The sequence below is a fragment of the Myotis myotis genome, unplaced genomic scaffold, assembly GCF_014108235.1.
Source record: "Myotis myotis isolate mMyoMyo1 unplaced genomic scaffold, mMyoMyo1.p scaffold_m19_p_4, whole genome shotgun sequence".
Taxonomy (NCBI): Eukaryota; Metazoa; Chordata; class Mammalia; order Chiroptera; family Vespertilionidae; genus Myotis; species Myotis myotis.
The window spans coordinates 100548434-100561605 of record NW_023416346.1 but is presented as its reverse complement, the minus strand read 5'-3'; positions in this window follow the sequence as shown (position 1 = coordinate 100561605).

Below are 13172 nucleotides of genomic sequence, written 5' to 3'. Positions count from 1 at the left end.
GTGCCTACTTAGATATTTCATATGTAGTCTTTTGTTTCTGGCCTCTTTAACTTAGCATAATGTTTTTAAGGTTTACCCATGTAGCATGTTTCAGTACTTTATTCCTTTTGTGGCTGAATAATATTTCTTTGAATATTTATTTAGACTTGAGTAAGCTTTTGTTATTTGTTTCTTTTAAGAAATCGGTTTATTTTATTTTTGTTATATTTGTAGGTATTAAGTTGTTTGTAGTATTCTTTATTATCCTGTTAATATTTGTAGGATTTGTAGTGATAGCCTCCCCTTTTTAAATAAATTTTATTGGGGTGACATTGGTCAACATGAACATACAGATTTCATGTGTGGATTCCTAAATCCGTATATAGTACCATGTATCCAAAGTCAAAATATCTTCTCCTGTCACCTCATATTAGGACCCCCTTCTCCCCCAACCCCATTTCCCTTGGCAACCACAAAACCGTTCTTTGTGTTCATAAATTTCAGTTTTATATCCCACATATGAGTGAAATCATACGGTTCTTAGCTTTTTCTGTCTGACTTATTTCATTTAGCATAATGTTCTCAAGGTCTATCCATGTTGTTGTAAACAACGCTATTTCATCCTTTCTTATGGCTGAGTAGTATTCCATTGTGTATATGTACCGCATCTTCTGTATCCAGTCCTCTATTGCAGGACACTTTGGTTGTTTTTATGTTTGGGCCACTGTAAATAATGCTGCAATGAACACAGGGGTGTATATATCTTTGCGAATAAATGTTTTCAAAATTTTCAGGCAGGTAGATACCCAGAAGAGGAGTTGCTGGGTCATATGGTGACTCTATTGTTAATTTTTTGAGGAATTGCTAGACTGTTTTCCATAGTGGTTGTACCAGTCTACATTCCCATCAACAGTGAATGGGGGTTCCCTTTTTTCCACAACCTCTCCAACACTTGTTATTACTTGTCTTATTGATAATGGCCACTCTAACAGGTAAAAGGTAGTATCTCATTGTAGTTTTGTTTTGCATTTCCTTAATGGCTAGTGAAGTTGAGCATCTTTTTAATATATCTGTTGGCCATTTGTATATCTTCTTGAAGAAGTATCTGTTTAATTGGTTTGTTAGGTGTTGGGTTATATGAGTTCCTTTTATATTTTAAATATTAACCCCTTGTCAGAGCTGTGTTTTGTAAATATCATCTCTTATTTGGTTGGTTGCATTTTTGTTCTGTTGGTGGTTTCTTTTGCTGTGAAGATTTCTAGTTTGATATAGTCCCATTCATTTATTTTTTAACTACTTTCCTTGCCTTTTGGGTCAAATTCATAACATCCTCTCTAAGACCAGAGTTCATAAGGTTAGGACCTATGGTATTTTTCTATATAATTTATTATTTAATGTGTTATATTAAAGTTTTTAAATTAATTAATTTGTTGTTATTATTTATTTAGTGCATACTACCATGATGTGGAACAAGGTGGTTTCTCTATTGTCCTGGTTTAGCATCAGTCTTAGACCCTGTGGCCCTGATTTACAGAGTGGAGTTTTTTTAGTGATACTGCCTATCTTCTATAGGGCTGCTAAATTTCACCTTGTATATGTGGTGGACCTTTGAAAAAGAGAGTTTTCTGCCCCTTCCCATTGGTAGGAAGTTTCTAATTGTCTGAGTCTAGGACAGCTTTCTGTCTCTCTGCTAAGGAATAGAAGGACTCGTTTTTCTTTTACCCCGCCTGGAAAGAAGTGAGTGTTTACGCATTTCCTGAGAGGTAACAGTGAGTGCTGTTCCCTCCTTCTCCATCACCCAATAGCATTTATGCAAGATTTTTGCCTTTGCTGCGACAATGGCTGGACCCCTCTTTCATGCGTATAATGTTCAGGAATGCTTTATCTGGGGTTCTCCCCTATCACTCATTTCTTTCATGATCATCAGATATAAGTCTCTGGAGAACAGCCTGAGAGTGGATGGTAACTTTCCTTGTCTCTGCAGCTTCAAGGAGTTCTAGATAATCTATGCTTACATATGGCCTGTAAAAATTCATTAAACATTTGAATTCAAGTCTCCTTAGTTCTTGGTGGCAACCTAAGCATTTTACCCCTGTGTTATGCTATAGGTGAATCCGTGCTTACTTTTCTGTTCTCCTTAGATTTTAGGCTACTCTGTTGCCCTGTGACCTCAGCTAGCTGATGGGTTCAAAAAATGTTATGATTTTGTTGTGTACGTGCATTTTTGGTTGTTGTTAGTGTAGAACTGATATATTTTCCATCTTTTTTACATCCTAGGCTGAAATTGAACTCTGGTTGCTATTATCTTAAAAAAAAAATCAACTTGTTTAAAAAATGTTGATGAGGGACGGGGGAGGGGGCAAGCTAGAGGGAGTCAATGGGGGAAAAAGAGGAACATTTGTAATACTTTCAAAAATAAAGATTTTAAAAATGGAATGTTGATGAAAAAGACACATGAGTTTCCTTTGGTGTCATTCTTCCTTGTGTGTAGGCCCAGATATCTTTTCTAGTTCTTAGATGTTTGCAGCATTAATATTTTATTACTATTTTACTTCATATATATATATTTCAGAGAGGAAGGGAGAGAGAAAGAAGCATCAATGATGGGAGAGAATCATAGGCTGCTTCATGCATGCCCTCTACTGGGAATTGAGCCTACAACCTGGGCATGTGCCCTGACCAGAATCAAACTATGACCTCCTGGTTCATAGGTGGACACTCATCCACTTAGCCACACTGGCCAGCCTATTTTACTACTATTTAAAAGACTGCTAAATCTCCTCTGCCTTAAGGTATATTATTTATATATTTTTTCTTTTTAATGAATTTATTGGAGTGACCCTGGCTAACAAAACTATACCTATTTCAGGTGCACAATTCAACAACACGTCATCTGTACCCTGTATTGTGTGTTCACACCCCAAGTCACCATTTATCTCCCCCCATACCCTCTTCCACCTCCTTTCACTTATTTATGTTTTTAATGAGTTTTCTTCTCAATTCAATAAATTAAGAAAATGTTTTTGTGGTATTATATTAAATTCAGTTTGAATAGGTTTTCATTTAAGTAAGACTTTAACTTCAACTATTTTCTTTGAATGGATTAAAATTTCGAAGACAAGAAATGCCATTGTTGGTCTTCCTATTAATAGTAAATTTCACTAAAGCTAGAACTATGATGTAATCCAGCAATCTCTTTTCAGGGCATATACATGAAAAAAATGAACTCAGCCCTAACCCATTTAGCTCAGTGGATAGAGCATCAGCCTGCGGACTCAAGGGTTCCAGGTTCTATTCCGCTCACGGGCATGTACCTTGGTTGTGGACACATCCCCAGTGGGGAGTGTGCAGGAGGTAGCTGATTGATGTTTCTCTCTCATCGATGTTTCTAACTCTCTATCCCTCTCCCTTTCTCTCCGTAAAGAAACCAATAAAATTAAAAAAAAAATTTAAAAATCAACTCAAAGAGATACCTGAATTACCATGTTTGTTGCAACATTATTCACAATAGCCAAGATATGGAAACAATCTAAGTGTCTGTTGATTGATGAATTGTTAAAGAAAATGTTACATTGGAATAGTATTCGATCATAAAAATAGAAGGAAATCCTACCTTTTGTAACAATATGGATGAACCTGTAGGACATTATGCTAAGTGCAATCACTCATACACAGAAAGACCTCCCTCATATGTGGAATCCCCCAAAAATTGAATACATAGAAGGAAAGAATAGAATGGTGATTACAGGGGTTAAGAGGTGAAGGAATGGGGAGCTTAGTAGGTACAAAGTTGTAGTTATGTAAGATGAATAAGTCTACAGTTCATCAACAGCTTTAGTTAATAATACTGTATTGAATACTCTAAATTTGCTAAGAGAATAGATTTTAGGTGTTATTATTGATAACTATAAGGAGATGATATGTAAATTAGAGCAACTGTAGTAATATTTCACTATGTATATGTGTATCAAATCATATTATATACCTTAAGCATATATAATTTTTAGGAAAATAGGTTTTAATCTTTCTTCAACTAAATGTTCACTTAAATATTCTAGATCATAGTGAAAGACATAAAAAGTAAATAAGATAGGTAGAAGCTGTGTTGCCTTTAAGAACTTTTTATGGTTATACTAGTGGCCTGGTGCACAAAATTTGTGCATGTTAAAAGGGAATTAATTAGAGGAAGTATTTTAATATTGCCATTTGCCCTTTCTCTATAATAGAAGTGTCAGAGATGAAAGAAAATTAGTAAAATTGTATATGAAAGTCTCCCTTCTATCAGAGTCTGGGGTGCATTGCAGGACCCAGATTCAAGTCCCGGCCTACCTGCGCATCCTTCAAAATTGCTTGAGACCCAGACCCGGCCGGCCCCATCACCATCAAACCCTGTAGGTTGGGGGGCGCAGCCTCAGGTCCTCCATCAAGCCCCACCAGGTGGGGGGCACGGCTTCAGCCTGACTCTGGGTGGGGGCATGGCCTCTGGTCCCCCAGTGCAGCTTCAGGTGCCCCGGCCCTGGTGCAAGGGTGAGAGGGCGCAAGAGCATGAGGGCGTGATGACCATTTGCATATTAGCTCTTTATTATATAGGATAGGGTGTATTTTCTAGAAATTTGTTAAGGAGTAACAAGATTATTTTGCATAGTATTTACTTTAAAAACAGCTTGAAACTAGACTATAGTTAAATTTAATAAATAATTTAGGAACTAAACAAACTCTGAATCACTAAGTGTAGAAAAAAATAATAAAAATAAGTCTCAGTTTTAGTATAGAAAACAGATTATTGGTTTTAAAAGTCTTGTTTTGTCTAAATATGTCAGGATCCTTACATAGGCTTATTTGGGAATTACGGATGTCTCTGTTGCTCTAAGTTAGGTCAAAATATGTACTGCTTTCAATCTGATAGGGTGTCCAAATATTCCTTGGAAAACTAAAATAATTCTTTACCCCCTAGTTCCCAGGCACACAATCTTACATAAAATGTTTGGGCTCCTTTAACATTCAGAATTCTGACAAGGAATGCAGCTCTAAGTAGAAAAAAAAAAAATAAGGGTTTACTTAGGTAAGACCTGACTTAGACTCAAAGCAACTTCTCTTCCATGGAGCTAACCAGGGTAACTACACCACATCATTATCCTGATCCACTGAACAAGAACCTACTGTCCATAACCATATCAATATCTACCTATCTTCCTATTTTAACCTGCTTATCTATGGCTTTTTGACCACAACTAACCTAGAAGCTCTACCCTGCCCCTATCCTTTTTTTTTTTGTAGTCACTTTGAAATTTGCCCACTTTCCCAGTTGAATTCTTAAAACAGGGCATGATGAAAAAGACACTTTTATTACATTCAACTATGTACACTAATAAGTTATTATTATGCCAACTGTTTTTATATAATAAGGCCTTAAAGTGGCTCGGTAGAGTTTGCACCTTATATAAAATGTCCTTTATAAAAATTTTCTGGCTTAAATTTTCATTTACTTTCCAAGTCCCTATTAATTGTTGATATGAATTCAAAATATCTAAAAGTTGAATGAATCATCTCGGCTTTTTGGACAAAATTACTTAAAAATATTTGTCTCTTACTTACTTTAGCTATATGTGACTTAAGGTGGTGTTTCTCAAAGTATGGTCCCATACTAGCAACATTAGAATCACCTGAATACTGGGTAGAAATTCAAACACTCAGCCTCCAACCCAGGTTTACTGAATCAGAAATACTGAAGCTCAGTAATCTCTGTTTTGACAAAACCCTGCAGTTGATGCACACTTACCAATGACTTAGTGTATGATGTTAATAAGACCATGATTATAAGTCTGAAATTATCTGTTTCAGTTTAACATACATTCTATTTAAAAACCTTAAATGCCAGGGGGTGAGCAGATATGGATGGGCCCTTGAAAATACTTTATTTTTACTTCAGTCATGGTGTTTCTAATCAAATGTTTTATTGTAGGTGACAACAGTTTTGCCAATTATATGCAAAAGACAATCTGAAACTAGGTAAACTGAGAGCTGTGAAAATCTGTAGTTTTTATTGCTTTACAGATTAATGAGTATGTTGGAAGTTTGAATAGGGTGACATAGTTACTCCTATACCTTTCATCAAAGACTGGCCCAACTTTATCTCATAAGGAACTCTCCTCAATAAAGTCCCAAAATTGCAAAGGTCTTAAATGGAAAAGTGTGAGTTAGGGAAGAATAACCAATTGAATTGGACTATTCAACCTTGGTGAACCTATGAAAGGTGTGGGCATCCAGATTACCTTCATATCTTGCATTATTGCTTTGGCTTATAAAAGTGTATCCTTTTTGTTAGTTATAGTTGATTATTACCTTTATGTATGTCACCCTTAGAATTCATTTCCTGTTTAGTAGATCCGTCATTCTAACATTTTGGCAAACCCAATAGTAAGATCAACTGTGTTTCTTTCCCCACCCCCACCCCCAAAATAACATTATAATCAAATATGTTGACCTGATTTAAAAAGATTTAGAAACAAAAATAAAATTTTACTGTTTGTTATTTTGCTCATATATAATACAGCAGAACTCCTTTGTAATAGGTGCCACTGTTAATACTAAATGAATTGGATTTCTAACTAAATCATGAATTGTATCTTTCATAAAAATCTTAGTAGTTGGACTACAAATAATGGTTATTATTCTTCCTGCTCTTTAATATTTTTAAGGGATTAGGCTCTTTATGTACTATAAACTTTACTGTCCAAAGAGGAAAAATTATTAAACTGTGATCATATTTATTTATTTAATCTCATTCATTTAAACAAAAACATAATAGTGAGCTTACATTTCACCAGTATGTGTGAATTGCTCCTTCTTTAGAAATTGATTTTTAGGAGACCCAAAGTTACTTAGTATTTTAGAGAATAAAAGTTCTTTAACCTTCCTAAGGAGTGAAAAATAATAAGTACTTGTTAAAACTTAAACACTTAAAAGTTTCTTGTTTCTGTACTCAAATCTTATTTTTATATTTTTAAATCAGAATATCTTAAAATATATTTTTGAATATTTTTAATAGTGCTTTTATGCTCTATGTTGACTTACCATTTCCCAGCTATTTGGATTATAAACTTTGGGAAACAGGCAGAGAATACTCATAGATTATATGACTTTTTCTATAATTATACCCCTAGTATGTGTTACTTTGCATATGTCACATTATAGAAATGGGAACCAGTACAGGATCTGTGAGTAGTCTGTGAACTGCTGATCAAAAGCCCTTGGTTCTTATTTCATACCCCCTTAGTGGGGCAAGATGAGTTGATTTTCATCTCCATATGGATCAGTTAAATTTTTTCAGTTAAAGTACATGGCCACCCACTTCACTCCTAACCCTAGTCATTCAATGTGTCATTTGTCTGAGGGTAAATAAATCAGTATGGAGGTTTAAGTGTACCCTTCCCTAGTCCTAGAAATACTCAGAACACATTTTCTAATAGTGGTGGAGCCCATTTTATAATCCTTTATTATGAACAATATATATTATTAAGATATAGTACATTCCAGTCAAAGAACCTCCAAAATATTGCCAAAGATTGTGTAATTTTTTAAAACAATGCTACAATAATTGGAAATCCAGAGACATAGATATGAAAAATACTTAAGGTGAAAAATTTCCTGAATCCTGAAAAGCAAACAACAATCTCTGTTGTGCATACTTTGCTGAAGACTGAAAAACTCAAACATTCCCTAATACCCACCTTTGTACTAAAAATAAAGTCATCATGTTTTCCACCAATAAGCCAACAATATCCTTCTCGGCTAGTAGAAATTAGATCTAGTATGCCATAGTTACTAGTAACTTAAAATTAAACCATATGTCTTTGACATTGGGAGTCAATACAGAACAAGTAAGATTTAAACTCTGAAGAGTTAAGTACTGTCGCAAGTTTTTATATCAGCTTTAACACGGTGTCTGACTAAAGTAGAGAAATGTTTGCCCATCCAATATATTTATTGAACACTAACCATATGCTATGAATGCAGAGCTTAATAAGTTAATTCATTCACATAAAAAACCTCACAGTTTTCTGGTAAAGAAAGATAAAGATATGCTGAAATAAGGATATTGAAAAGATGTTATGCAGTATAAAGGAATGGGTGACTAATTTTCTACGAAGATAAGTGAAATGAGAATATGGAGTATGTGTTTGGGGGTACAGAGGGGTAAGATCAGAGAGGCTCACAGAGTTTTGGCATTAGATAGGACATTAGACCTCCTGCCAGACCTAATTTTAATCCTAGATTTCCCATTTAGTATCTAGAGATCTTGGAAAAATTACTGAAATTTTTTAAAGCCCAGGTTCCTCATCTGTAAAATGCAGATAATATTTTTTTTTACAAATTTTTACAAGAGCTAAATGATTTCATGAAGAGCATATGCTTGAAGCATAGCAAGTTTTCATAAATAATAGTTGTTAGTGTTGATTGCTATTAAGAATAAGTTGTCTCGGGAGACTAGGATAAGAAAGAGACAATAACATGTGCATATGTTTTGCTGGAATGTGAGGTGGTAAGTGAAGCTAGAAAGACAGTCAGATGCCAGATGGTGAAAGCATTTTCATTCAGAGCTAAGGAGTTTGGATGTTTTAGTGGAGATGATGGAAAAATCATTGAAGAATTTTGATCACTGGGCTGACAGTGAGGAGGATGGATTGGAAAGAGAGAGTGTGTGTATAAATCAAGGTCAGAAGGACCAGGTAAGAGGTATTATTAGTATCATTATTTCAAGGAAATGTGTGAGGTGAACTGAAACATTGGCCATGGGGATGGAACAGACATTTAAAACAAAGATCTATATATATAAAAGCCTAAGTGACCATCATAACAAAACGACTGGAATGACCAGTCGCTATGCCATGCACTGATCACAAGGGGGCAGACTCTCAATGCAGGAGCTGCCCCCTGGTGGTAAGTGCACTCTTACAGCCAACCTCCTGTGGCCCCTCCTCCTGGCCAGCTGGCCCCCATTGGCCCCTGGTGCTAAACCAGTGGTCGGCAAACTGTGGCTTGTGAGCCACATGCGGCTCTTTGGCCCCTTGAGTGTGGCTCTTCCACAAAATACCATGTGCTGGTGCGCACGTACAGTGCGATTGAAACTTCATGGCTCATGCGCACAAGTCAGTATTTTGTGAAAGAGCCACATTCAAGTGGCCAAAGAGCAGCATGTGTCTCGCAAGCCACAGTTTGCCAACCACTGTCAGCTAAACCATTTGTAGAGATCTGCTTCTGGGTTGGGGTTTCATACGTATCAGAGTAGCTCCCTCGCTACAATCTATTGAAAGTCACCCCTCGACACAAGGGTTTATCTCACTCCCATCCTGTCCATTCCCCAGGGGCCACCCATCTGCTGCAGTGGTGGCTTGGCAGTGAGGGAAGGAGGAAGGGGGGAGGCTGGGAACTGCACCAGCAACTGTTGCCTCCTCTCCCAACCCCATTGGGGCCCTTGGGCCCGGGCTGGGATGGGGAACTGGGGGTGAGTGGTGGCAGATGCGGCTCCTTTCCCAGGGGGGCTCAGGGCCAGCTCCCACCTTGGGATGACGGACAACCTCCTGCGGCCCCTCCCCTTGCCCCTCTCCCCCTGCCAGCAGGCCCTGATCGCCCATGGTCCCTCTCTCCCTCCCCCCGGCCAGCCAACCTCCAGTGGTCTCTCCTCTCCCTCTCCCATACACGAATTCATGCACTGGGCCTCCAGTTTGAGATAAAAGTAAAAAGACTTGTTAACTGATTGAAACATTTGAGAAACAAGAGCCTATTAAAACCATTGAACTGAGGAAGGGGTTTTAATGATTACTTTTTTAAAAATATATTTTTATTGATTTCAGAGAGGAAGTGAGAGGGAGAGAGAAATATCAATGATGAGAGAGAATCATTGGTTGGCTGCTTCCTGCATGCCCTCTAATGAAGATCGAGCCCGCAACCCAGGCATGTGCCCTTGACTGGGATTGAGCCCGGGACCCTTCAGTCCAAAGGCTGATGCTCTATCCACTGAACCAAACCAGCTAGAGCAATGATTACTTGTTTTAAATGAGAAAGTTGTGTGCATGTTTATATGTCAAAGAGAATGTTGAATGAATGAATATATATAAAGGTTAAATTTTGTATAGAAGCAAAGTAATACATTCACCATAAGTTTCTTAATTTACGTGATGTGGTTTATTTATTAAATGGACATTCTGGGCTTTATGCAAGGTTCTTTGGGGAATAAAAATATATCACAACCACATGTTGATTGATGTTATGAAGAAAAAGCAGGATGAGGCTAGATGCTTATGAGGGTGGTGTTTTAGAAAAGATGGTTGTAGAAGGACTTTGAATTGAAATTTGAGCAGTAAACTAGGTGGATGGTAGAGGTCATTAATTTCCCTGTCAAAGTCTGGGGAACGGGTTTGTTGGGCTCGAATTGAAAATTCAGTTTTGAGTAGGTTAAGTTTGAGATACCTATTAATATCCAGGTACTATAGTCAAGTTGCATGTTTGAGTATTGATTTCATGAGTTTGTAGTTGAAGATAACATTTGAGAGTCTTCAGCATACACATGGAATTTAAAGCGGTGGAACTGAATGGGATATGGAGAAATCCCATATGGATGTTGGGGGAGATAGAGATGGAGGATCGAGCCCTGAAGTTAACAACTTTTAGAGATTGGGAAGATGAGGAGTGATCCAATAAAGGACACTAAGAAGAAATGACCAATGACGTAGGAGAAAAATGAACAAGAAAGAGGAATTCATGAACTGTATGAAATGCTAATGTGTGATCCAGCAAGTTGAAGTCAGTAACAGCATAGTTTTTGCTGATGGGAGAAGTCCAGTAGAGGGAGGAAAATAATTGCTGTGAAAGAGATGGGGGTGGAATTGCAGAACAAAGCCTTTGAATGGGCAACAAGGTATGCAATCCAGTGCTCAAAAGCGTTGGCCTTAGTTAAAAACACTGTCTTTTTAGCTAAACACAACTTCATGCACACGTGCATGCACACTCACATATCTTCATTGTATGCTTCATGCACCCACTATTTTCAAAGCTTTCACTTTTACAGAATCATATTCATAAAGCTCTTTCCCTGGGATTTTAAGGAGAGTAGTCGGGAGGGCAATATTAATGATTCTTGTTTGCAATTCAGTGAGCCAATCTTTGTGGTCCACTGGAAGCTCTATGATGAAATAAATGGAGGGCATAGTTCATTGTTTTTCTGTAGCACAACACAATAGCCTTAGGTATAGTAGGGGGTAGGAGATGCTGCGTTGTACACCCAACATTAGAAACCTCGGAGAAACTAAGATGGTGGGAGAAACTAAGATGGCGGCATAGGTAAACACCGGGAAATTGTCGCCTCACACAACAATTGAAAATTACCGCAAAGGACTGAGCAAACATCATCCAGAACAACAGAAAGGCTGGCTGAGTGTAAATTCTACAACTAGAAGGAAAGAAAAGCACGCTGAGAGCCAGAGGCGCTGCGGAGGTGAAGTGCAGAGGTACGGCGGCTCGCGCGCGCGAGGAAAGGGGGTGGCACCTGAGGACGCGACTGTCTTTTTGAATCACAAGCTCCCGACTGCTCTGAACTCCGGTTCCGGGAAGTCTCTGGGGACCCAGGACTCATACGGGGAGAAGCTGGTCTGTCGGGCAGCGGGCGAACTTGAAGGCGGCTTTCCCTCAGAGGTGCTTGCAGCAATTAGCGGGTCACTGAGACCCGCGACTCCGGGGGAAAATCAGCCATAGCTCCTTGATCTGCCCTTGGATTCCCTGAGACCCCGCCCCACCCAGGCTGCGGCAGAGGCTTTTGCATGTGAATGTACCTAACTGCAGCCGAGCCAGGCAGACCCGGAACTTCCAAGAGAAGGCCCAAGGCCCCGCAGTGGCTTGCATTGCTTCACAGCTGAGCCTCTTCGTGGCTCCTGCTGTGTGGCCTCAGGCAGAGGCTGAATTAGCACCTCCTTAGATCCAGGAGCCACTGTACCCAGTGGTCAGAGGGGGACCATCCAGACTGCAACTCCTCAGATCCATAAGGGACACACTCAGGGAGCAGACTCAGTGAGCACCAAAGCCCCACTGAAGCAAGTCTTGCCCCAGAAGGGTGTCTTCAGCACAGAAGTTCTCCCACTTTAGACACAGCTGATTCTCACAGCCAATAGGCCTGGAGGCCAATTCCTCCCAGTGATTCTACAACAACCAAGGCACCAAGAGTGCACCAAGAGTGTCCACCCCAGGTAACTGGGGAGGCTGAGCTACTGGGCCCTGCAGGACACCTGGCGCGCAGGGCCACTCTATCAACACAGGGAAGCTGCCAAAATGCGGAGACAAAGAAACAGGTCACAAATGGCAGAAATGGAGGAAAGCAAACGATTGGATATAGAGTTCAAGGCCACGTTTATAAGGTTTTTCAAGAATTTTATGGAAACCGCCGATAAATTTAATGAATCCCTCAATAAGTATAGTGAGACCATGGAGGACATGAAAAAGGACCAACTAGAAATTAAGCATACACTGACTGAAATAAAGAATAATTTACAGAGATCCAGCAGCAGACAAGAGGATCCCAAGAATCAAGTCAAAGATTTGAAATACAAAGAAACAAAAAATACCCAACCGAAAAAGAAAAAAGAAAAGAGATTCCAAAAATATGAAGATAGTGTAAGGAACCTCTGGGACAACTTCAAGCGTACCAACATCAGAATTATAGGGGTACCAGAAGGAGAGAGAGGGCAAGATATTGAAAACCTTTTTGAAGAAATAATGACAGAAAACTTCCCCTACCTGGTGAAAGAAATGGACTTACAAGTCCAGGAAGCGCAGAGAACCCCAAACAAAAGGAATCCAAAGAGGACCACACCAAGACACATCATAATTAAAATGCCAAGAGCAAAAGATAAAGAGAGAATCTTAAAAGCAGCAAGAGAAAGACAGTCAGTTACCTACAAGGGAGTACCCATACGACTGTCAGCTGATTTCTCAACAGAAACCATGCAGGCCAGAAGAGAGTGGCAAGAAATATTCAAAGTGATGAATAGCAAGAACCTGCAACCAAGATTACTTTATCCAGCAAAGCTATCATTCAGAATAGAAGGTCAGATAAAGAGCTTCACGGATAAGAAAAAGCTAAAGGAGTTCATCACCACCAAACCAGCATTATATGAAATGCTGAAAGGTATTCTTTAAGAAGA